This window comes from Staurois parvus, unplaced genomic scaffold (assembly GCF_062004578.1).
Source record: "Staurois parvus isolate SC_StPar_1 unplaced genomic scaffold, SC_StPar_1.0 ptg000382l, whole genome shotgun sequence".
Taxonomy (NCBI): domain Eukaryota; kingdom Metazoa; phylum Chordata; class Amphibia; order Anura; family Ranidae; genus Staurois; species Staurois parvus.
In genome coordinates, this window is record NW_028318178.1 from 1,093,580 (window position 1) to 1,118,531 (window position 24,952).

The 24,952-nt window shown below is 42.5% G+C and overlaps 1 protein-coding gene across 2 annotated transcripts in view; it reads right to left on the reverse strand.

Annotated features, from left to right (window-relative positions):
* SPECC1 (sperm antigen with calponin homology and coiled-coil domains 1) overlaps positions 1-24,952 on the reverse strand; it is a 490,294-nt gene that overhangs the window by 339,681 nt on the left and 125,661 nt on the right. The gene's annotated exons all lie outside the window — the stretch shown is intronic.

The following is a 24,952-nucleotide window of genomic DNA, read 5'->3' on the forward strand; positions in this document are numbered from 1 at the left end:
CTCGGGAGCTCAGTGAATTCAAGCGTGGTACCGTGATAGGTTGCCACTTGTGCAATAAGTCCATTCCTGAAATTTCCTTGCTACTAAATATTCCACAGTCAACTATTAGTGGTATTATAACAAAGTGGAAGCAACTGGGAACAGCAGCAACTCAGCCATGAAGTTATAGGCTATGTAAAATGACAGAGCGTGGTCAGCACATGCTGAAGCGCACAGTGCGTAGAAGTCGCCAACTTTCTGCAGAGTCAGTAGCTAAAGACCTCCAAACTTCATGTGGCCTTCAGATTAGCACAACAGTAGTACAAAGAGAATGGGTTTCCATGGCTGAGCAGCTGCATCCAAGCCTTATATCACCAAGTGCAATGCAAAGCTTCGGATGCAGCGGTGTCAAGAAGCCCGCCACTGAACTCTAGAGCAGTGTAGACATGTTCTCTGGAGTGACAAATCATGCTTCTGTGTCTGGCAATCCAAAGGACATGTCTGGGTTTGGCAGTTGCCAGGAGAACGGTACTTGCCTGACTGCGTTGTGCCAAATGTAAAGTTTGGTGGGGGGGGGGGGATTATGGTGTGCGGTTGTTTTTAAGGGGTTGGGCTTGGCCCCTTCCAGTGAACTCTTAAGGCATCAGCATACCAATACATTTTGGACACATTCATGCTCCCAACTTTGTGGGAACAGTTTGGGGTGGTCCTGTTCCAACATGAATACACACCAGTGCACAAAGCAAGGTCCATAAACACATGGATGAGTGAGTTTGGGGTGGAGGAACTTGACTGGCCTGCACAGAGTCCTGACCTCAACCAGACAGAACACCTTAGGGATGAATTAGAGCAGAGACTGCGAGCTAGGCCTTCTTGTCCAATATCAGTGCCTGACCTCACAAGTGCGCTTGTGCATTTTTACTGCGTTTTGCTGCATTTTTACAGCATCTGTGGTGCGTTTTTAGAGGACATGTGACTCGAAAATGCACCCTGGATAAGTTTTTGGTGCATTTTTGATGCTTTTTTGCCATGTTTTCCACTAATTTCAATGGGGAGGTGCGTTTTTGGTGCACCAAACCTACACCAAAAATGCAGCAAGAAGGATTTTAAAAATTGCACCTGATCCGCAATGGATCAGTGTGAAGCATTCCATAGGAATACATGGTCACACATTTTTCTAACATGGCTTTCTTTTTTTAACGCAACAGCAGAATAAAAATTGATCAATGTGAAACCAGCCTTTAGTCTGAATTTAGTCTAAATTTACTGAGCAATGTTGTCCATAAATAGTAAGATTTGGATTTAAAACATGCCGGAATATTTCTAGATGATCATATACCAATACATCCTCCTCTGTGAAAGAAAAGCAACAAAACTTTAGCCTCCATTCACATTTGAGCATTTTATAGCTTGAAGTTCAAAGCTTCAAAATGCTCAACAAGCCAAATCCAATTCCTTTAAATGGTCCCTGTTCACACTGTGCCTGTAGTTCAATGCCTGAAGCTCCAAAAGGCACATGAGCTATATCTGAAGCAGAATGGGACATTTCTCCCCCATTGACTTCAACGGGAGCATGCAAAAAACATACAAAAACACACATAATGCACACTTTCAGGCATTTCCATATTAAAAGTCTAAAGCAGGCCGTACATTATGTAGTTTTCTTTCCTTCAACCATGGGTTGAAGGAAAGAAAATCGATCAATTCTCCCATTAACACAGTCAGAGTTGGTGGGGGAATCCCTCCTGCTGCACTTTTGTATTCGGACAGCGAGAGGTTTCTCTACCATCAGAATACAATGATCACTGAGGATGGCTATAGTTGCCGGCAGTAATCGAATGAAAAAAGCAACAATTTAGTTGTACTGAAGTTAATCGACAGATCAACTTCCTTCAGAACAACCAGCTTGCCCACAGACGGATCAAAATTCAGCCGGTTCCTGCTGAGCCAGCCAAATTTCAATCCACCTATGACTGGCTTAAAGTGTTACTAAACCCAGGACCCTGCATTCACTCTTTCTGTTCTCCCACAGTACACAGAACATGGAAATGCAATTATTTTAATAATTATAAACTGCTAAATATCTTTTCTCATCAGCAGCTATAGCAGTCTTGTGACTTCTATCAGTGTTCAGTCACACACTGGTTAAAGCTTGTAGGAGGAGTTTTCACTCTGTTCTAGGAAGATGCAGAACCCCTGACCTCTGTCATGACAGTGGTGATTGGCATTGTGATCAATGATCACATGCACTCTCCCAAGAAACAAAAACCTCTCTAGCAATACTCACCCAACTCAGCATGTGCAGAGTGAGTCCACACGATATGTCTTATCAGGAGATAAGAAGGGCACACTGAACGAAGGGGAGGATCATAGAAGTCACGATCAAACAGCCTTTTTACACAATGCAGAGGATTAACCCCTTAGGTTCCACAGTGAGTATACCATGCATGCCTTACTGCATATACAGATTGATTTTACTGTTGTGGGTTTAGTAACACTTAAGGGAACCTGCCCCAAATTAGTTCCCGTATAGCACTTCACTCTTAACAGTGTGGGAAAAAAGCTGCAAACTTGCCTCAATACACTATGCTGAAGAGTAAATGTGGGCTTAAAATGTTAGTAAGCCCACAACAGTAAAATCAGTCTGTATATGTATATGCAAGATATGGATCACAGGAGTGCAGTTAGTTCTGTACTCCTGTGACCCATTTTCAGGCAACAGATCCAGTTCTCGGCTGATGTCATAGAGCCAGTACAGGCTTTGAAAAGATCCCAACCATATGGTCAGGATCCACCTAGAAACCTAGACTGGCAGGTGGCTCAGCCTTTCAATGCAGTAAGGAGCCAAGGCCATCAAGAGGTCAAAGGAACGGCCTGCAGAGCTCAGAGACAGAATTATTGCAAGGCACAGATCTGGGGAAGGCTACAGAAAAATCTGCTGCACTGAAGGTTCCCAAGAGCACAGTGGCCTGCATAATTCTCAAATGGAAGAAGTTTGACACAACCAGGACACTTCCAAGAGCTGGCCTTCTGGCCAAATTGAGCAATCAGGGAGAAGGGTCTTAGTAAGTGCGGTGAGCAAGAACCTGATAGTCATTCTGACTGAGTTTCAGAGATCCTGTGTTGAGATGGGACAAGGTTCCAGAAGGACAACCATCACTGCAGACCTCCATTGATCTGAGCTTTTTGTAGAGTGGCTAGATGAAAGCCTCTGCTCAGTTTGAAGTTTGCAAAAAAGCACCTGAAGGACTCTGAGACTGTGAGGAACAAGATTCCCTGGTCTGATGAAACCAAGATTGAACTGTTTGGCCATCTAGCCATAAAGCCCAGAGCGGTGGAGGGCTGCAGTGATGGTTGTCCTTCTGGAACTTCTCCATAACAAGTAGATAGCAGGGAACAATGTTAACTGATAAAAGTTCAAAGAGCTAGAGAGTACAGAAAGTTATGAACTCACAAGATTTGTAATTGGATGAACAACTTTCTTTTTTTTTTGTACTTGGGAGGAAATGTGACATGTGCAGGTGACTAATACCAGTCATATCACTAGTTCTGCAAGAGTGAAGATTTAACTTGCAACCTGCAGTAAAGGTAAGTATTCAGATTCTTCTACTACGGAGGGTAGCTTTAATAAGCACTCTTTTTTTAATAGGTCTATTTGAGCAGGTCAGTCTAGCTTTCTGCAGGGCTCTTACATGAGCTGGTTTAAGTGAATGATTGCTGTATGATAATACTGTAATTAGACAGGTAAGGGAGTGCCTGGTCAGAATACACAGTTATAGGATCAGTAGTAATCATGGAACAATGAATGAAAAGACAAAACAAATATATAATTTCCACAATGACCTTTAAACCAGAAACAGGCGGACTGACCATTTGGAAACTCGGGCACTGCCCTAGGGCCCGGGGTCAGTAGGGGGCCCCATGAGATGCCCCTGGTACCTTTTTCATAGGTTTTTTTGAGTTTGGGCAAGGACACAGGGGCCCCATTATCCCCTATTGCCCAGGGGCCCCATGAGTTGTCAGTCCGCCCCTGACCAGAAAGCACTGTCCAAATGCAAAATCTTTGTATTGTAAATTTTTGGTAGATTAAGGTTTTATTGGGACACTTTCTTTTTGTTTCTCATTTCTTTCATTTCCATTAAGGCGACTGACAGAGTAGAGTCAAATTTAGCACATACTTTGAGCTTTGGTGGTGAGATGCTTTTTTGGCACATTTGTATTGTGGATACATGTTTAATTTTGCACCCTGAGGTAAGCAGGGGAGGGATCTTAGACAAAATTCGAAAAAACAAAAAAAGTTTCTTTCCAGTGATGTTCTCCCACTCCAGAGAAAAGGATACTGTCCCTGTTTTTTGACCAATAAAGGTGATTTATCATAAAAACAAATATGGAAAAGAAATTGGTGAATTGTTGCCAATCCTACCAGGTCATCAGACTGACAGGCGGCGGGCAAATCAATTGATCTGGATGGAGAACACTGTGCAGATGGCAGTAGTAATTTGCAGAATATTTCATAGTTTTGGTCTTAGGCTGTCCAGTGTTTCGATAGGCACATAGCAGATATCATGTAGGAACAGGGTTACACCTTAGCATAAACTATATTGTAACCGCTTAGAGAAGAGGTGAGAGCAGTAAGCTTCCTAGTCGGGGTTGCCAGCAGCACCTAGCAAACATCTCTAGGTGTCTACACATAAGGTCACTGTTCCTATTCGGTAACCCAAGTGCCTGGGATTCAGTGTTCAATGATAAGCAAATAGTCACCCCTCTCTTTACTTGCCACCCATCTACTAAGCCTCACTATTGGCAAATGAAGCTGTCCGTTCTAGTGATGGCCCAATAGGAAATTGCATTCAAATGAGGAAAATTGACTTTTTCCATATTAGAGCACCCCAGGATTCTGGGAACCCACTTTTCACTGAGCACTGATCAGAAAAACAGTCTGATACACAGGTGCCCAGAGGAGCCTGTTACATGCTGCCAATGACCATAAGGAAGACGTTTGATCACTTAAAGTATATGGACATCACCTTGTAAAACAACCGATTCAATTCACACTGGTCTTCCATTAAACAGTTGTGTGTGTGGAGGGGGTAGTAGAGAGATCATTGGATTAGCTCCCATCACAGCAAGTAAACTGATCACGCTGTGCTCTCATGCCTAGTGTGGTCAGGTTTTTTTTTTTAAAAAGGAAAGCAGAGGAACTGACAAGAACACCAATGATTTCACACAATGGCAGCAATAAAAAGGTGCATGATACAGCAGGCACATATCAGAAATATGAAATGTTTGGTTTATATATTCTTTAAATGGTTTTGTAATCCTAAACACAAAAAATGTAATAGATTGCAGCTTACCAGTTCTTGGGCAACAACACTCACTCACTGTACTGAATCTATGGAAGAACAGTGTAATCACCCAAGGACAGAAGTGAGACTAATAGCACGTCTTAAGATAAAACTGCAGGGAAACTTGCATGCATACTAGCAATAGATATTTTTTGCATACCGTATTTTTCGCTCCATAAGACGCACTTTTTTCCCCCAAAAAAAGGGGGGAAAATGTCAGTGCGTCTTATGGAGCGAATTTAAAGCGGCCGGTCCGGTATTTCTGCCGCCACCATGTCAGAATACCAGGCCGGCCGCTCAGCTGTTCTCTCTTGCAGGGCCTTACCTGTTCCTCGCTCCAGCGCTGCACAGTCTTCCCGCGCTGGCTTCTGTGACAGCCAGGTGCCCACTGCGCATGTGCTGCGCTTTGTGAATGATCCGGTGTCTTCTGGGACACATGACAGGTCCCAGAAGGCGCCGGGCCATTCACAAAGCGCAGCGCTTCTCGTGCATGCGCAGTGGGCACCCGGCTGTCACAGAAGCCGGCCCGGGAAGAAGAGCGAAGGACAACTCCGCGGAAGTGGGATCGGGTACCTGTCAAATTCAGGTACCCGCTCCCCCTCCCTCCCCAAAGGTCAGCAGTCTCTGGTCATTCCCTGCACTGTCTGCAGTCTCTGGTCATTCCCTGCACTGTCTGCAGTCTCTGGTCATCCCCTGCACTGTCTACAGTCTCTGGTCATTTCCTGCACTGTCTGCAGTCTCTGGTCATCCCTTGCACTGTCTGCAGTCTCTGGTCATTCCCTGCACTGTCTGCAGTCTCTGGTCATTCCCTGCACTGTCTGCAGTCTCTGGTCATTCCCTGCACTGTGTCCGCAGTCTCTGGTCATCTCCTGCACTGTGTCTGCAGTCTCTGGTCATCTCCTGTACTGTGTCTGCAGTCTCTGGTCATCTCCTGCACTGTGTCCACAGTCTCTGGTCATCTCCTGTACTTTGTCCGCAGTCTCTGGTCATCTCCTGCACTGTGTCCGCAGTCTCTGGTCATCTCCTGTACTGTGTCCGCAGTCTCTGGTCATCTCCTGTATTGTGTCCGCAGTCTCTGGTCATCCCCTGTACTGTGTCCGCAGTCTCTGGTCATCTCCTGTACTGTGTCTGCAGTCCATTGGTTCAGAATATTTTTTGTTCTTGTTTTTCGCCTCAAAAACCTAGGTGCGTCTTATGGTCAGGTGCGTCTTATGGAGCGAAAAATATGGTATATTGAACAGACAAAACACTTTCATTTAAAGTGTATCTATAAAGAAAATGTAGAATTATATAACAATGTCTGCACTGTATTTCAATCATTTCTAGCCTACCCCAATAATCTGAGCAATCCTGAAAGCAAATGTAAGGTTCAAATTTTTTTTTACTAAAATAAATGTTATACTTACCTGCTCTGTGCAAGAGTAATGCACAGCGTGGCCTCGAGCCTCCTCTTCTGGGGTCCCCTGCCAGCACGCTAGGCTCCTCTTCTTCTCTGAAGCTGCTTCCTATGGTGGCACATGTGCTGACTCACTCCTGAACTGGACTGTGTGCATCCTTTGACACATAGCAAAGCACGGCCCTGCTCCCCACTCCCTGCTCACTGGATTTGACTGACCAATGGCTCCCTCCGCTCTCTGCCAAGCCTGTGAGAGAGGGAAGAGGTGAACTGCAGACAAGCACATCGCTGGATCAATACAGGATTTGGGTAAATATTTGGGGGTGCGGGGGAAGCTTCTGAAAGGTAAAAGGTAAAAAAGAAACTGTTTGACTTAAGAACCACTTTGAGCTTGTAAACTTACTTTGTGACAATCTCCACACATTTATTTCCTTCAATTCTGTGACATGCACTCACTATGTCCGGTGAGTAGGCACTGCTGTGTCGCACATTTCACAGAGCCTGCCTTCTACTACAAAGGAGCTGAGAGGAGGAGTTTCAGGAATCACTGCTTGCAGGCAGCAAGGTACCATGGGATATGTAGTCCTTAGAAATGGAAAGTAAACTGTAGAAGAGAAGCTGCAAAGCATGCAGGAAATCCAGGAAATTGGGAAAAAAGATGACCAGAAGACAGGCAGAACTCACAACATGCAAGGAGATCTTTCAAGAGAAGCTTATATTGGATTGTCAAATATAACTATTGTTTGTACTGCTGATGTTATAAAATATAAATGTATGCTGTGACCATAGAGCTCCTTTAACAGGACAAAATTAAGCAAACGAGAAGTTAATTGCTAGTTTTGTTATGAGCTTTATATGAGTTGCTATAGTTAAACACATGCATATAATTATATAGAAAATTGTGGAGCACATTTTATGGCCTCAGTAAAACTGTACAAATTTAATTAAAACATTATACCTTTCTAATAAGTGCTTTGTACTAGGCCGGTTTCACAGTTATTATCTATAATTTCATGTTCCTGCCTATTTTCCCACAAAAACTAAAATCTGCCACTACAGAGACTCCCTTCTCATGTCAATTATAACGAAAGCGCCAGTGCCACATGACCTATATTGCAGGGAACACCAGCTACATACATCCAGTAACAGCAGAGAGAGCAAAGCAACCTTGACATGCCAAGCAGATGTAATAATATACTAATAATGAGACTTTCTAAATACTCTGTGCAATAACCCATAGCAATCAGAGTACATTGTACTAATCTAACTTCAGCAGGCATTTTGCATGGAAAGGTGCATGGTTGGATCTTTGTCAGCTCTTCAATGTTTTTAAGGGCAAAAGGAAAGGAAAGGAAAAGAATGTCTATACCCTAAAACAAACTGTAATAATATTATTATTTCAGGTACTTGTATAGCGCTGTCAATTTACACAGCACTTTACATATATATTGTACATTCACATCAGTACCTAACCCTCAAGGGGCATACAATCTAAGGTCCCTAACCCACATTCATACACATATTATGGTCAATTTACTGTAGACAGGATCTAATTCACCTACCAGCATGTCTTTGGAGTGTGGGAGGAAACCATAGTACCCGGAGGAAACCCATGCAGGCACAGAGAGAACATGCAAACTCCAGGCAGGTGGTGCCATGGCTGAGATTCGAACCAACGACCCTAGTACTGCCAGGCGGAAGTGCAAACCATTTAGCCACTGTGATGCCATGTACTATATTGCAGCTAACCAGGTCCTAAATACAAGAGCTTCATTAGTTTTCTTTGTACAGGTTAAGTAGAAGGGGAGGGGCTTGGTGACATCACGACGCTCGCGGTCAGCCAATACACTGATATGACATAATTGGAACTTTACCAGGTGTTCAATGTTTTTAAGGGCAAAAGGAAAGGAAAAGAATGTTTACACCCTAAAACAAATTGTAATATATTGCAGCTAACAAGGTCCTAAATACGAGGGCTTCATTAGTTTTCTTTGTACCTGTTAAGTACAAGGGGAGGGGCTTGGTGACATCACAACACTCGCGGTCAGCCAATACACTGGTATGACGGATCAGGGAAGTGGAGGCTATCTGTATGTGTATACGATGTGATATTCTGGATTTTACATGCGCATGATATCTGGTGCGATGGAGCATCTATACAATGTGAATGGTCATTTTGAATGTATTTTATTAAATTAGTGTTATAAAAAGATAAAGCACTATTGTGTTTTACTTACTCTTTCCAATATATGTATGCTGAGTGGAGGAGGAGGTATTAAAAAGGTCGTTCATTATTGAAGGAAGATTCTACACACAAAACACATCCGGCATCTTATGTTCACACAAGCGTTTTTTGACCTAACTGGGTGTGAGGTCAAAAGCTCCAGGTGAGGGCACATCTGGTGTTTTTGGTGGTGGATTAATATTAACAAGACACAAAGTAATTGGGGATATGCATTGTTTGGGGCAGAATTAAGAAGAAGCACTAAATTAGGAGACTTACTGCAATATAGAGACTGTTCACAGGTTATTTTGGTATTCACATATGGTATTAGGGAGTTGGATTTAAGGAAAGCGCGGCACTGTATGTTTATTTATTGAAACCATTTTGTTATTATGAAAAAAGAAAAGTTGTGGTGAAATCTGTTTAATCAACAATTTTTTGCATATCAATTGTCATTGTCAATTGTCATTGTCAATTGTCATGGTCTACGTAACTGGGCGCAGGGGTGCAGCCTTTATCTACATGATTTGTGCTACATTGTGTCCTTTCCCATCTCAGAGAGTTGGGAGGCATGTTAAAGGAGAAGTATAACTAAAGCTTTTTGGCTATACTTCTCATATGGATCACAGGAGTGCAGTTAGTTCTGCACTCCTGTGACCCATTTTCAGGCAACAGATCCAGTTGTCGGCTGATGTCATAGAGCCAGTACAGGCTTTGAAAAGATCCCAACCATATGGTCAGGATCCACCTAGAAACCTAGACTGGCAGGTGGCTCAGCCTTTCAATGAGCAGCTGAGAGCCAGAGCCAGCCGCTTCCATCCCCTCACAGCCCAGCGCTCTAGAGAGAGCTGCTGGTGCAGAGCAGAGAACCGGAGACTGACAGCCACCACTCTCTGCTCAGAGCGATCAGCGATGCTTGATGGCTTAGTTCTCAGTGCAGAGCCAGATCGATGCTGCATCCACCTAGGTGAGTACAAATAATTTTTTCTGAATCTCATACTTGTCTTTTAGACTTAAAAAAAAAAAATCTATCTGTGAAATACTAAGTAGGATTTTCCTTTGAATACAGATATTGCAGTTACAAGAATCTTATCTTTATATTTCATTATTATCTTCTTATCGTTACATTTCATTATTATTAGTGCTTGTTTGGTGGGGGTGTGCAGCATACTTTTAGGTTTGGTTTTGAATTTCCATTTTCTTGTATTAAAAGAAAAATGTTCATGCACTTAAAATACACTTCACTTTGAAAGGTGAAATATTGAACTGTAACATACAGATTGTCATTTAAATAATTATTTACAAGTACACGTAAAGCAGAGCTGTTCAAACCCACGACTACTCTATTTGCTTTACCAGATCAGTACATCACAAGGCAAGCTGTGGCAATTCCTGAAAAAGTACTGATCTAGGGCTAACTGCATCAGCTGGTCACAATATTACCCCCAAGGCACTTTGTCATGGCCAAGCAGTCAAGGCCACATGACCAATGCCCAGAATGTCTTACAACTGTCTTTAATTCTTATGTAGACGCACAGACAATGGATGTAAAAAGATGGAAGAAGGGTGGAAGAAGAGTTCAGACTGGATGTTGCACCGTAGAATTGATAAACAGAAGAATATGGGTGGTAGGATGGTATTTGTCGGCTGGATAAAAATTGGAAGCTGGTGGTGACAAGGTAATGAAGGTATATCCAGGTCTTGATACAGATTAGACTTTATTTCAGAATTTTAATAACATTTCTTACTTATTAATACAACTTGTGAACTTCTACCCATAACAGGACTTACAAACATTGTGACAGGGAGTTAATCTGTCTGATTTGGCACATGATATAGTAAAACCACTAATGCAACTTATTTTAAATTTTTCTACCACCACAATGGTTTGTTCTTGTCATTAGAACAGCTGTTGAAGGACAAGTGACAGAGGCGCAAGTCCAGATGTAGACAGCCACGGGTCCCATATTTTATTAAATTAATTCAGACAACCTCTGTGTTAAAAAGTTATTTTTCCTCTAGGTAAGATGGTATTGACTCAATGTAGACATTGCGCTGTGGTTGGAGGGTGAGCTTTTTCGAAATACTTGAACATGCAAACCGAAGATCTTCAATTAAACATTGCCTTATATTATTTTAAATCAGTCACTCCACTGTAAGCAAAATAATCTACATGGGGCTGAGAATTCAAATGACTGCTAACTGGTCCAAGAGCTGACTTTTTGATGAAATATCCAAGTACCCCAAAATTTCATCCTGGAGTTTGCAGGTATGGCTATAAATACAATAGTATAGATTCCTCAATTCCTCTATTCCCTAAATAGCAGGAATGTAGGAATCACCCCTCTACAGGGATTGTTTTCTGATACCAGCTGCTTCAACGACTGTCCCAATGCCTGAATATTTACTACTTCTGATTGGCTGCAATCATTGTTTAGACAAGAATTCTCCACCTGGTAGCAAAAGGAAAAAGGCAGCTTTTCCTAGATTTATAGTTATCCACCCATCACCAGTAGAAGTAGAAATGCAGTCATCACATATAAATGTATACTTAACAATATTCTAAGCCAGGTTAGCACTAGAACAAAATGTTCTGTTGTATAGAGTAGATGCACATAGGGGTGTAGCTTCAATCAAAGGGTTCATGCCTACAGGCTGCAAGGATGCCCTGAGCTAGCCCTGAGCAAAACACATAAAACAAAACATAATTCTCCAAAAATGCCAGCCATCCTCTCGTAAGAAACAAGAAAAGAAAACCCAAATGATGCATAATGGCTTAGTGAGAAGTATACTGGTAGGAGAGCCATATGTAGTTACAGACTACATACTACAAACTGCAATAAAGCACCCTGAATGCTGTTCCTTACTGCCCTCTGCTGACCACTCCCTGCTTGCACTACCTACAAAATGATGTTTCCTTTGAGCCTACAATTACAGACTCAGCTGTTGTACATATCAAAAAGAAACAATATGTGTTAGGAATCTTGTTAAATCTGAACTCTAGGAAAGCAAAAGTCCTCCATTACAGTGGGGCTGTCCTCCCACGGCTATGGGTTAACGCTTGTTTAAGTCTAAGGTGCCAGAGAAACTACTTTTTCTTATGCAACCCTAAAGGCTCCTTCCAGGCTGTAAGACAGGGGCCTGCAACCTCTTTTCCCTTATGCTCCAGGGGTCATATGTCCTCTGACACCATCAAGTACATTGCAGAGCCCACAGCCTGTGCTGGAAGTTTGGACACCAAGGGACAGTCCACAAGATGGAGCATAAGTAAATTTGATTTTTCTCATACCCTAGACATTAGCAGGCATTTAACCCCAGGGAGGAGCCCCACTGCAAGGTAGGTTTTCCCTAGAAATGTCCTGTGGGTGCAAGACTGTTCCAGTGTCCATGTCCTTAATGGAAGCTGCTTCCAATGTCCGGGTCATTAATAGAAGACAATTTCTGTGTCTGTGTCATTAAAAAAAGACTTTTCCAGTATCTATGCCATTCATAAAAGACTGTTCCAGTGTCTGTGTCATTCATAAAAGATCGTTCCAGTGTCTGTGTCACAAATAAAAGACTATTCCAGTGTCCATGTCATTATTGGAAGACTGTTTCAGTGTCCGTGTCATTAATGGAACACTATTCCAGTGTCCATGTCATTACTGGAAGACTGTTCCAGTGTCCATGTCGTTATTGGAAGACTATTCCAGTGCCCGTGTCATTAATTAAAGACTGTTCCAGTGTCCATGTCATTAATGAGAGACTGTTCCAGTGTCGGTGTCATTAATTAAAGACTGTTCCAGTGCCCTTGTCATTAATGGAAGACTGTTCCAGTGCCCTTGTCATTAATGGAAGACTGTTCCAGTGTCTTTGTCATTAACAGAAGACCGTTTCTATGTCTAAGTCATTAATAGAAATCTGTTCCAGTGTTCAAGTCATTAATAGAAGTCTATTCCAGTGCCAAAGTCATTAGTGGAAGACTGTTCCAGTGTCTGTGTCATTCATAGAAGACTGTTTCAGTGTCTTTGTCATTATTAGAAGACTGTTTCCTAGTGCAAGTCATTAATAGAAATCAGTTCCAGGTTCCAAGTCATTAATGGAAGACTTTTCCAGTGCCCTAGTCATTAATGGAAGACAGTTCCAGTGCCCAAGTCATTAATGGAAGACTGTGTTAGTACTGGGTCCATTGCCCTTATCACTGATGGAATGAATATGTAGCATTTTCTAACATACTCGTTCTTCAACTGTTACCCTGCTCTGTCTGGTTCTGCACTGGGGTAATACTAGTTCAACAAGGACAGTAGGCCCATGCTCCCTCCTATTTCTTTACTCAATGTACAGCACAGATTGTAATGCTAAATAAGAGAAGAAGGAGCAAACATGCAGCAACACATAGCAAACACACACTGTACACCACACTGTACACCTTCACCTAGTTGTGTGGTTTGGATTAGGGGTGACTAGATGTATTACTGTTCCACCAGGATGAAAAGGCATTCTGCAACCCTAATATGCTGTCAATACTTAATTTTCCATTTTGACTGAAGTGTATCACAGAAACACACACTCAGCATGCACTTCTAGAAAAAAACCCTCTATCTTAGATATTACAAATGACAAATGTTTGAACCTATAGCGTGAACAAGAGAAGAGACAAGAGCGGGTAGCAGCCTGGTAGCAATATGTAGGATGTAGATCTAGCCCAAACTCACATTTCTCTCAGGATATGCTTTCCACTGGAAGCTTTGCAACCCCAATTAATGGCCCTGTATTCATTCTCAAATTCTTATTCTTATCATTTTAGGACTGAGCAGTTTTTGTTTCTCAGAATGTCATTTAATATAAAGCAGACTCAGGCTGGGGGGTATACTGGGACACAGTGCCACAGCTTTAACTCTGCAGGCCTCCCTTAATCTAATGTAAAGAATAAAGTGGAAACAATGTTACACAGGGTGTAATTGTATAACATGACAAAGCTTTCTGTTGTCCTCCTTATGACAGCACTCCAATTCCACGCTGGTATTTTCTATGAAATAAAGGCAGCTGTGTTTCTTCCAATAGCTGCTTACACAAACACACTTTCCACGGACTCAGTACTCAGCAATGTGATTTGACCATAAGCTCCAGTAACCGGTCAAAAGCCACCAAGGTGGCAGCGCTGATAACTGCTAATCTCAGAAGACTTAAAAAGCTGAACCTTCAATCAGAAGGAATAAATAAGACAAGAGCAGAGACCAATGTGCACAATCTGGCTAAACCCTGAGCAATGATTCAGATTTTGCTTTTCTAATTAATGTAACTATGATATATAATGTCATGATTTACTAAAACTGGTGCACACAGAATCTGGTGTAGCTGTGCATAGTAGCCAGTCAGTTTCCAGGTTTTATTCTCAAAGGTTAATTGAACAAGCTGAAGTTAAAAGCTGATTGATTACTATACACAGATGCACCAGATTCATGAGTGCATGAGTTTTAGTAAGTGCCCCCAATGCAGTGTTACACATTACTGCGCCTCATATGTAACAGTGACCAAAATGTTAAAGTAAGGTTTGGCGCTTCACATACATGCTAAACAAACAATATTGCGACTGTAATATAAACATACAAAAATATAAAGTGGTATAAATCAGCAAGACAGTGTGTTCTGTTGAAAAACAACAAACGTACTGGCCAAATGACCAGATGACAGTACAGGAAAGCTACAGATATAGAAAAGAGAAAGTTGCCATCATATTCAGATATGGTCTAATGACCTTATGCCAACAAACATAATCTATGCAGCTCAAATGAAGACGCCAAACGGTTTTTTAATTTTAACTCTTTGATTTTATCTATGATTGCACTATGTTCACCATGTCCACCTTTTTCATGATCCATGAGATCTAATAAAAACAACATTGCATTCACCATTATAGTGATATATTACTCCGCATAGGATTACAGTAATACCTCGGTTTAAGAACACATCGGTTAAAGTAATTTTCGGTTTACAAATGAAAATCCACTGAAAATAATGCCTCGGTTTACAAATTTTGTATGAATTGTTTTCGCAATACGAAGTGTATATCAATGCTGATTTTTAAATGCAATTGCTGGCTTTATTTTTTTTCTTCACTATAGCTCACAGAATTAGCTGTCACTTTCCCCAAAGTTAACGGAAATGTTGTTTTTTTAAAGAAACTAAAAAGAAACATTGTTTGCCCCCCCCCCTTTCCTGACCTGCCAGGCTGCATGCTCTGAAAAGGGTCTGGTATGGATTTTGGGGAGGACCCCCACGCCATTAAATTTTGGCGTGGGAGTTCCCCTCAAAATCCATACCAGACACGAAGGGCTTGGTATGGATGGGAAGGGGGACCCCACGCAGTTTTTAAATTTTTTTTTTAATTGCCGGCAATTATTTTACATTCAGCTGTCAGTGGGGAACCCCGATGACATCTGAAATATTAACACATGGTTGTCACTACTAAAATGCCGCACGACTTGATAAAATAACTCATGCGGTATTTATTAGTGTTTACTTTTTTCTGATCTCCGGAACAGATTAATTGGTTTTCAATGCATTCCTATGGAAAACAGCTTTTCGGTTTAAGAATTTTTTGCTATAAGAAAATTTCTGCAGAACGAATTAAATTCTTAAACCAAGGTATTACTGTAATTGAAAACCACTTTTTAGGCAGGAACTGCACTAGTCAACTGCCATTTTGTTTTCTTAGACAGTACAGGAAAGAAAGCCTAAAAATTAAAACTGTTGCAGGCACCACATCTAAGTATAAGCTGCAACATAATAAATGTTTGCTTTTGGGTTTACTACTGCTTTAGAAACTGACCAGTCTTTAAACAAGATGATAGTGATCTAATACAACATAACAGTATATTTTGATCCATATGCTATGTTATGAAACAACAAAATCTCTTACTTAAACACTGATATTTCTCTGGAACTCCCTACCCCAATGTGCTATTTCCTATCTTTGTCTGCCTTCAGGCGATTCCTGAAAGCTCATCTATTCAAAGAAATGTATCCCACCTCCTCCCACCTAAGCTGTACTTCTACTTTCCCCATCAGCTTATTCCTCAGTCATACCTTTTGTATCACTTTCCCCTTCCTTTTAGATTGTAAGCTTCCATGAGCAGGGCCCTCCTAACCCTCTTGTATCAAATTGTATTGTAACCGTACTGCCTCCATTTAGTTTGTAAAATGCTGCACAAACTTTTGGCGCGATATAAAACCTGTATGATAATAATCTCTTATTACTAATCTATTTAACTATCTTTTATTATACTCTTGGAAAAAGATGGTACACTACTAGTCCATGACACTCTCTTAACAATACTGTGAATATCATATGCAACCTTTTCTTTATACCACATTGTTTTTATGAATCTAAAAAAATGAATGTATTCCATGTCTTAGCATTATCAGAATTTGAGAAACTCCTATGCTCCCAATCACATTCCCATCTTCTTGGTGAAATATAAAGAATTCTTCTTAATCTTAAGAAAACCTGACTTTTCATACTAAGTAAATGAGAAAAAGATTTAGACTATGCCTGAACAAAATACTCAATCTGTAAGGAATCATCAAAGCTATTATCTAACACACATTCTCATGAATTATTCTATAAAATCATCCTCCGATTGTTGAGATCCCTTGTTTTTCAAACTCCTCATTGTGTTGGAAATGTCAGACAACAATGGGACATCACTTTCACTTATGGTAGCACTGCCCATCAGTATACAGTTTTTGGTGTAAAGTACTTTTTTATATTAAAATTAGTACACAATAAGATGTTAAGCTCACTTCTGAGCATGTGCTGCTGAATCTAGATTCAGATAAAGTCAAAGTATCCAATCCAATACAAACATATAAATTCTTCTTATAGCTGTCACAAAAAAAAATGAATCCCTAATTTATTGAATAGGTATTGAAGGGCATGCAGGTGCAACACGCACAGAAGTGTGCATTGGTACAGTGACAGTTAGTGCAGAGGCAGACGTCAGGGTACTGGGGGATGAGCAGAGTGCACGTCCGTGCGATGGTAGCAAGTGCAGGGTGTGCGTCAGTTCTGTAGTGGTGTGTGCACAGCATGTGTTGGTGCAGTGGCAGCAAGTGCAAGTTAGCAATGGTGACATGGTAGTGACTGCAGATTTCTATTCCAATCAGGGGCGGACTGACCATTGGGAAACTCGGGCACTGCCCGAGGGCCCGGGGTCAGTAGGGGGCCCCATGAGATGTCCCTGGTACCTTTTTCATAGGCTTTTTTGAGTTTGGGCAAGGACACAGGGGCCCCATGATCCCCTATTGCCCGGGGGCCCCAAGAGTTGTCAGTCCGCCCCTGATTCCAATCACACATCTCTGTCCTCTCCCCTACACATCACTAAGGTTGCTGGCATATCACCTCCACCCTCTTCCTTTCCTGGACACCAGTAACCCATGCAGAGGTGAGAAATGAAAATAATTGGTGTTCTGCAGAAGGAATGCCCTCACAGTGCTGACAGTGGCTTACGTATTCATGTAGTATTTGGTATTATCTTAGTATGCAATATTGCACACATTCTGATCACACTAACACATGGAATCAATTAAATATAATAACATGTTTCTTGTGAGCTACTATGGTGTATTATGTGCATGAATAAAATAAATTTCAGTATGTATACCTGAAATCACCACTGTGAATTATGTGCTGAATAAATATACTTATGTATGTGATTTAAATTATTTAAATAAATAAATATGTGAAAATCAAATACGTGGGTCGCCTACACCATACACATACTCATATTTGTGTGTTACTGTAATCAAAAAACAAATAAATGTGCCGTGCTCCACTAGATAAAAATTGTGAAAAACTAAAAAAAAATGTACACATATACAATATATAATTCAAATTAATAATAAAATAATTTAAAATTAATTATAAATTAATTATAAATAACATAGGTGAGTCCACACTTATGGTATGCAATCCTACTATAAATGCGCGCTTATTTCCAAAAACAATCTGTGACTATTTGTGATATCTGCCACTAGTGAAAACTATATAAAAAAATTCCACAAAAAATGTCTTCTCGTGCTCCTTCACCAGTGTGCGCTCACTTGATTTATATCACCAAACCCTTAAGTGAGGTCAAAAACAGCCCGTGTCCCTTTAAATGGACTTAAATATGAATGGATATATATTTTGGGATATAACACATAGATATAATAATTTTGGAGCGCGACATTTTTTACATTTTTGAATGGATATATATATCCATGTCCCCGATGGATGGATAAGTGGAGAATTTCCCTTTTTCCAGCAGGGGGTCTTGCTGTTTCCCAGAGACCTGGTTTCCTGGAGTTGGATGGATGGATGGACTTATCCCAGTCTCCTCTAGGGGGTCTCTTCACTCCTTTTTGATTTATCTCTCCATGTGCATGAATGTCCTAAACAGAAGCCACCAGCACCACCCTTGAGTCTAGGGCTCCTAACAGGTTCCTAGAACGTGTAACCTATCCTTCCAGAAGAAAAAACCCATACTCATGGAATCAATGTAGGTAGTGGACTTTAACTCTCTAATATAATGAAGTCGACTACTTGGTAACATCCATTGCATCAATTCTTTATGGGCTACATGGCAGGATGCAGCAGTACCATGTTAACGTGTTTCGGTAGAAGCCTTACTCACAGTGTGTTTTGAATAAAACTTCGGCCAAAATGCGTTAGAGTGTTACTGCTGCATCCTGCCATGTAGCCAATAAACAATTGATTCAATGGATGTTACCGAGTAGCCAGCTTCATTATATTAGAGGATTATTGCTACATTCCAAAGGCATTTAGCTCAGAGCACCAGTTCCCAGGCTTCCAGGTAATTTTTTAGTAGAGCATGTTTTCGATTCATTGTTGGACAGTGGACTTTAACTTGCTACTACATATGCTCAGATCACTGCCGCCATGTTGCCTTTTTTTTTTTTTTTTTTAAACACGTGTAGAACTGTATTCTTATGACACCAAATATGGTAACAATGACCCATACATGCACAGTATGAGGCTGACAGACATCTCTCTACTGTGTATGCATAGGTCATTGCTGCTATATTGCCAACTGCACATGCAAAGCTGGTAGGGACAACAAAACTGACAGGATTTTCCTGTTGCCACCCATGTCACCATTGTAACAGAACCCCAAGGCATCACTTTGAAATCTAGACAAAAAATAAACTTTTCTTTATTACAATGGCATAATCAGATTTTACATTCAAATGCACATACAATGATTAGCAATCTCCTATTCTATTACTTCTCATACTCTTATAATTTTGATAACACATCTCTACTTTAACCTAAAACCAAGGGGGAAGGGGATTAAATGCCATGTTACTTCCTATATTCCTTTCTCAGTAAGTAAAAGAAGAAGCAACATCACCTCTAGAAAGTCCTTTTAGGTGAAATCGTACCATCACTTACAGACAATGTTTTATTTCAAAGTCCTTTAACAAGCAATATAATCCTTGGAGTACAATGGAACCTGCACTTAGTGGAATTAAACAAAACAGAGCGTTCTGATGGTTTTCTCACTCAACTATCCTTTACAGACAAAGGCAAACCCTACACATTCATTTGTCTAGTGAACATAATACCTACATGTGTCAATAGCTGCTACGGACAACACCTTCACTTTTTCTTTCCTAAATTACAGCATAGAATCCCAATTTAAATTATTAATTTTTAGTGCTGAGATCTCAATGGGAGAGGCTTCATCTCTAAGATAATTTATTTTGCTCATCTCCAGTACAAAGGTCATATTTTCTATTTCCACTAGGTGGCAGTGCTGTAGCTGGGTTTTAAGCTACTTAGAGACCCACTAATAACAGGGTAACATTCTCAATAGTAAAGCTGACCAAGTAATAGATCTTCATATGGATATTTATACAAAAATTCCTTGTACACGTGATGACTTGAGGAATGTCATTCCAAATTACTTCAAAATTAACAAATGATTTCGATATCAATGGATCCTTCTGAACGAAAACCACAATCGTTGTTAGAAATTCATTTCATTCTGCTCCTTCAAACTTTCTCATCACTGCGGTTGAGAAAGAACATTAATTTAAACTGCCATTAAAACTAAAAAATTAAACTACAATTCTAGTGCATGGCCAGCTCTAGGCTTGGTTAAGACCACCTTTGCTGCATTAAGAACACATTAACGCATGCTAAATGCTCTTGAGTTGTTTTTCATGCTCTGTGTTGATGTACGTTTTTTTTAGCACATTGCATCAATGTGTTGTGTAGATCTGAGATCTGTTAATAGCAGGAGTCAAAATACATTATTTTCTTTCCTTCACATGCGTCATAGCGTACTGCGTAGTGTGTTGCACTAAGTATTAATGCAGCATGTTCTATTTTCACCCAGAACACACCAATACGTTTTTTACTACCACTTATCTATGACACTGAGGCATTTTTAGGCTGGTCCCCAGTAGTCTAACGCACAGTGAACTGGCCCTTTGCTTGAGGACCCCTGTCTCCTAATTTTCTTTTACTAGTTATAATCACAGTTGACCCTAAAATGGTTGTAAACCTCAGACATGAAATATGAAAAAAGCATATCCTCTATAGCAGGGGTCCTCAAACTTTTTAAACAGCGGGCCAGTTCACTGTCCCTCAGAACGTTGGAGGGCCGGACTATAGTTTAAAAAAAAAAAACTATGAACAAATGCGGACACAGTACAGGAGATGACCAGAGAGTGCGGACACAGTACAGGAGATGACCAGAGACTGTGGACACAGTACAGGAGATGACCAGAGACTGCAAACATAGTACAGGAGATGACCAGAGACTGCGGACACAGTACAGGAGATGACCAGAGACATAGTACAAGAGATGACCAGAGACTGCGGACATAGTACATGAGATGACCAGAGACTGCGGACACAGTACAGGGAATGACCAGAGACTGCGGACACAGTACAAGAGATGACCAGAGACTGCAGGCATAGTACAAGAGATGACCAGAGACTGCAGACATAGTACAAGAGATGACCAGAGACTGCAGGCATAGTACAAGAGATGACCAGAGACTGCAGACATAGTACAAGAGATGACCAGAGACTGCGGACATAGTACATGAGATGACCAGAGACTGCGGACATAGTACAAGAGATGACCAGAGACTGCAGACACAGTACATGAGATGACCAGAGACTGCGGACATAGTACAGGAGATGACCAGAGACTGCAGACATAGTACATGAGATGGTGCCCCATCATTAGTGTCAGTGTGTGAGGAATAATGCCCCATCATTGGTATCAGTGGGAGGAATCGTGACCCGTCATTGGTGTCAGTGGGAGGAATAGTGCCCCATCATTGGTGTCAGTGGGAGGAATCGTGCCCCATCATTGGTGTCAGTGGGAGGAATCGTGCCCCATCATTGGTGTCAGTGGGAGGAATCGTGCCCCATCATTGGTGTCAATGGGAGGAATAGTGCCCCATCATTGGTGTCAGTGGGAGGAATCATGCCCCATCATTGGTGTCAGGGGGAGGAATAGTGCCCCATCATTGGTGTCAAGGGAAGGAATAGTGCCCCATCATTGGTATCAGTGGGAGGAAGTGCCCCATCATTAGTGTCAGTAGGAGGAATAGTGCCCCATCATTGGTGTCAGTGGGAGGAATAGTGCCCTATCTTTGGTGTCAGTGGGAGGAATAGTGCCCCATCATTGGTGTCAGGGGGAGGAATAGTGCCCCATCATTGGTATCAGTGGGAGGAAGTGCCCCATCATTAGTGTCAGTAGGAGGAATAGTGCCCCATCATTGGTGTCAGTGGGAGGAATAGTGCCCTATCTTTGGTGTCAGTGGGAGGAAGTGGCCCATCATTGGTATCAGTGGGAGGAATAGTGTCCCATCATTGGTGTCAGTGAGAGGCCCGGAGGCATAGTGCCCCATCATTGGTGTCAGTGGAATAGTGCCCCATCATTGGTGTCAGTGGGAGGAAAAGTGCCCCCTCATTGGTGTCAGTGACACCAATGAGGGGCACTATTCCTCCCACACTGACACTAATGATGGGGCACTATTACTCCCACTGACACCAATTATGCTTACATCGCCGTGCCACCCCCCTAAAAAGTGCCACCCTAGGCAAATGCCTTGTTTGACTCGTGGCAAATACGCCCCTGGGACAAGTGAGGGGCAGTGGGACAGGAGGAGCGCAGTGGGACAGGTGAGGGGCAGATGGACAGGAGGAGCACAGAAGGACAGGTGAGGGGCAGATGGACAGGAGGAGCGCAGAGGGACAGGTGAGGGGCAGATGGACAGGAGGAGCACAGTGGGACAGGTGAGGGGCAGATGGACAGGAGGAGCACAGAGGGACAGGTGAGGGGCAGATGGACAGGAGGAGCACAGAGGGACAGGTGGGGGGCAGTGGGGGACAGATGGGTGGTAGTGGGACAATGTGGGGAACAGGAGGGGGAAGAGGAACAGGTGTGGGGCAGGGTGACATGTGGGGGCAGGGGGCAGTGTGATGTATGGGGGGCAATGGGACGGGGGAGGGAAGTAGAACAGGTGGGGGGCAGTGTATTAGGGAACAGTGAGACAGGACCGATGGAGCACCAGTCCTCCAAGCACTTACCTGTCCAGTAGCGGCTCCTCCAGATGGTGTCAGGATCATTCCAGGACGGGTGCCTGTGTCCCTTCTCCCCCTCGATCTCCGGCGGCGGCTGCAAAGGAGTGGGCCGGCTCTGCCCCCCTGACCTCATCCTCTTCTGCTTCCTCCTTCTGACCTTCACCTGGATACCGGCACACTGGCAACGGGCCCCGCACCTCACGCGCTCCGAGCGCACTCCGGGGATCCGCCTACCACTCCGCTCTCCTCTGCAGCCGGTCCCTCAGCCATGGCGGCCCTGCCCCTGTATCTTTCCCTCGGAAGTGTCTCTTCCGTGGGAAAAGGGGGGGGGACAGCAAATACGCCCCGGGTCCCTTGCCTCGCGGCAGATATGCCCCTGCCTGGCAGGCCGGATAAATGTCCTCGGCGGGCTGCATGTGGCCCGCGGGCCGTAGTTTGAGGACCCCTGCTCTATAGTGTGTACTTTTCTCAATTAAAAGCACCAAGTATCATTTATGTCTGCTGCTTGGTTCCTCTGCTATCAGCATGAATCACTTCTGACAAGTTTTTCTGACACCAAGAGAAAATTAGTGGCAGGGGAGGGACCTCCAACACATTGACAGCCTCGGCTCTGTTCCTGTGAGTTGTGTGGAGGGGCTATGTCTCTCCCCTCCAATCAGCTCTCAGAGCTCTCCTCACTGAGCTCTGCAGAGTGTAATTCAACTCCCCGCCCCTTTTTTCTGAACTCTCAGGCAAGCTGTATAAATTATGGACTTTGAATGGATGTGGAGAAGACAGGGCCGCAGATAAACAGGCACAACCTATGTAGGATGAATTGTTTCATCTCTGTGTTTCACCTAAGGTCAGTCACTTTGCTGGGTATATGTAAGAGTTTACAAACTCTTTAAATAATATTCCACCAGGCACAGTTTTTTATTATGCCAACATTTACCAGGACAATGCTCACTTGCACTCCTGTGAGAGAAACAAGTATTATAATTGTAAGGAACCTTTCCCTACCCAACAATCTACAGAACAATCTATGAGCCAATACAAGTTTGTGTCCTCTTTAAACATATCAGAGCTAGTTCTCAAGAATTATAACCAGAAATGTCTCATATACAGTTCCCCAAAGTCTTATGTCAGCAGATGTATTATCACTCATCATTACATCAGCAGATATAGTTTCAAAGAGAGAACAAGTACTGTGATGGTAGAGCCTAGTTGTGTCACCACCAGATTTTTTTGACCTTGAGCAAGAGCCATTGCCCATACATCATTACCTGTTATACGGCAATATAATATGTGATGGGCTGAAAGAAATGTAATTTGTTCACTCGCTGGGACTTAACTGCTGTTCAGGAGTGTGGTGAGGCCATGACATGGCTGTGATGAGGTGGAAACTCCCAACCCCTAATAGATGCTCCACACAAGGGACTCAGCTAAGCGGTCAACCTCTATCCATTTAACAGTTTTCTGTAACAAATCAGACTTAATCACAAAGTCTAGGTTCTCTTTAATAGTCACTAAGTCACTAGGGAGGCAGTATGGGTCCCAAAGTATAAAAGTGTACCTGTCATTTGGAAAACAACTCATCTTGGGGTGCACTGATTCCACATCACAGGTCCTTAAACTGCACTTAGGTGAAGATATCAGCAGAATCTTGGAAGGAATGAAAGTTCTGCTTAGGCTGGTGTCCATAATGCAGCCCCACTGTAGGTTATGTGACCTGGAATATCTGGAACTGAAGCACCAATGGAAATTCTGTTTCCAATACAGACCTCATGCACATTAAGCGTTTACATCTTATGGGTGTTATCCTTGCTGTCCAGCACCATTGCTGGTAGCCTGTAAAACTCAGACTATGAAGTGTGTGTTCCAGACATACCCTCATGGGCGCGTATTACCCTAAACATTAGTACCAACAGTTCCCCATCCAGCCCCGTTCAGCGCAGCAACTTTCAACCTCTCAGAATCTTACGGGCTGCCAGTAGAGAGGCTGGACCTGTTTCTTCTGCCCACACAAAAATGCTGGAATATTATGCATGGGAGGCCTAACAAGTATGTTTTTACTCCTCAAGTCCCAACCCTTCTGCCTCCCTATTAGAACAGAGGACCTTAAAGCTGACAGCTAAATATATTTTGGATACATCAAAACAAAAAGGTGTGCAATGTCTCACAGTTCATTTTCCATAAAAAGCAGCCACAGCCTCAGTAGACGCCTGTCCCCTGGCAGCATATTCCAAAGACTCTTGCTCTCTGTGTGAATGCAGAGGTCTGTCATGCCCCACTGAGTCAGACAGAACTGCAATCAACAAAGCTCATTCTCTCTGCTGGTTGGAAAGCATGGGGGTCTTCTCTGCAGCATGGTGGCAGGGGACAGGCTTTTCTTCTCAGGGTGTGGCTACTTTTGAAAAGATAACAACTCGTGAGTGTTG